This window comes from Rhipicephalus microplus, chromosome X, assembly GCF_043290135.1.
Source record: "Rhipicephalus microplus isolate Deutch F79 chromosome X, USDA_Rmic, whole genome shotgun sequence".
Lineage (NCBI taxonomy): Eukaryota > Metazoa > Arthropoda > Arachnida > Ixodida > Ixodidae > Rhipicephalus > Rhipicephalus microplus.
The window spans coordinates 355,323,421-355,325,763 of NC_134710.1; positions in this window are offsets into that span (position 1 = coordinate 355,323,421).

A 2,343-nucleotide genomic window follows, 5' to 3' on the forward strand; every position below is an offset into this window, starting at 1 on the left:
TACGGGGCAGCGGGTATACGTCCTTTTTAGTCACGGCATTCAGTCGGCGATAGTCGACGCAAAATCACCAAGATCCATCTTTCTTCTTAACAAGGATTACCGGTGCTGCCCACGGACTGGCTGACTCTTGTACCACTCCCTTTTGCATCATTTCCTGCACTTGGTCGTTGATAATTTGTCTTTCTGACGGGGAAACACGATATGGTTTTTGACGAATCGGACTTGCCGCGCCAGTGTTGATGGTATGGCGCGTTCGAGGCAGGGAGATGGGGATTACTTTGCCCTTCTGCGCAAAGTCAAATATCGAAACGTGCTTCAACAGCAATTCATTAAAGTATGGCGCTCGCTTGAGCTAAGCGACTTATTTATCGTTGCCATAAGCGCCCCGTCCAAATTGTGACAACCAGTTCCGTCACGTTCTTCCGGCACGTCTGTGAGCTCGACCACTGATAAGGTCGCGTGTTCTTTGCTGACCGAAGCTAATTTCAAACCATTGGGTAGAGTCACGGGCTCAGAGGAACAGTTTATAGTCCATAGGCCAGTTCGTCCGCCATCAATCGACACCACACAATGGGGAACCAACACATTCTTCTTCACGCAGTTTATGTGCATTGGTTCTACGCTCGCATCGAAGCTGTCAGAATCCGCGTCGCGACAAACAACGGGAACACGTACGGTAGATAACGCAGGTATGAACGTATCGCCACAGACACACAGCGTAGTTTGGTCATTCGCGGGAGTTTCCAGAAGTTCTGAAGGCATCTGGCCACTCACAAAGACTTTCTCCGTGCGACAGTCTACAGTGGCACCACATTCTCGCAAGAAGTCCATGTCGAGAATGACATCATGTGTCGACCGAGGAATAATCGCAAACTCTGTCGTTATCATAAGGCCTCCCAAAAACACCTCAGCACTACACACACCAATAGGGCGCAATGGCTATCCACTCACTCCACAGAACGTCGAAGTTTCATCCCAGGTAAAAACAACTTTCCGCCCTAACACGTCTTCAAAGGAAGCACTCATCACGGAAATCGTTGCACATGTGTCCACCAAGGCCATCACAGGCACATGATCCACCAAAACACGCACTTTGTTTTTAAACATACACACAGGAGGTATTTCTCTCAGTAGCACGTTTCCAGCGACCTCACCCCCATTGGCCGTGCTGGCTAGTTTTCCGGTGGCGAAGAGGGCGCTTTGCGACGCAGCGGTGAAGGAGAACGATAAGCACGAGGTCGCGGTGGGGGCGTTAAACTCCTGTCAGATGTCGGGGAGTGGTTGCAGAAGCTGCTGGGCCAATAGTTGTCATCAGGTGGTATGTGGGCCGGCCGCCGGACACCATGAGGCTGTTCGAAGGGTCGTGAAAAGTCGGATAATTGGTGATACTGAGGATTCACCCGACGCTTGCAAAATCGCGATATGTGGCCTGGCACACCGCATGAATAGCACACCGGCCGAGGTCGAAACGTCGGTCGCTCGTCGATGAATAGAGCGTCATCATTAGCTCTTGTGCGACAGATGTACTGGTTGGGTGCGTCGTACCGAGACGTCGGGTGTCGAGGAGGCATGCGCTGAGAGCGTCGGTCATATCGCGACGCGGAAAATCTGGTTGTCATCCTTGACTGTGGGGCTGGGCTGTACTCCACAGTTGCCGCGCTCATCGTCGGTTGCCATGGGGTCAAAGGAGGCACATCCATAGCCTCACGTGGCAGACACGACTCGCGATGGTCAGCTGTCGAACACGACATTTCTCGGTGAGACAGTTCCTCACGAACAATCTGTCGAATGGTAGAAAAAAGGTCGAGGCCAGGATTCGTGTCCACACTGGCAACACTTGTAACGTTAGCTAGCCGACCAAACTTGGGCGCAATGCGACGCATCTTGAGCGTTTCAAACGTTCGGCAATGCTGAATGACGTCGGACACAGAACTTAGGCTTTCTTTTCCAATTATAAAATTATACACGTCCTCAGCTATCCCTTTGAGCAGATGCCCAACTTTGTCCTCTTCCGACATGCTAGCACACACCACCTTGCACAGCGTTAACACTTCTTCTATGTAAGTGGTGCATGTCTCACCTGGTAGCTGTGCCCGTTGCGACAGTGTTTGCTCAGCCCGCTTCTTTCTAGCAACCGAGTCGCCGAAACACACCCTGAGCTCTTCAACAAAAAGATCCCACGTCGTGAGTGCGTCCTCGTGGTTCTCGTACCATACCAGTACGGTGTCGGTCAGGGAGAACACTACGTTGGCTAGCATAGCAGGTGCATCCCAACCGTTAGACTTGCCCACACGTTTGTACTTGGTGAGCCAGGCGTCGACACATCTTCGGCTTTTCCTCCGA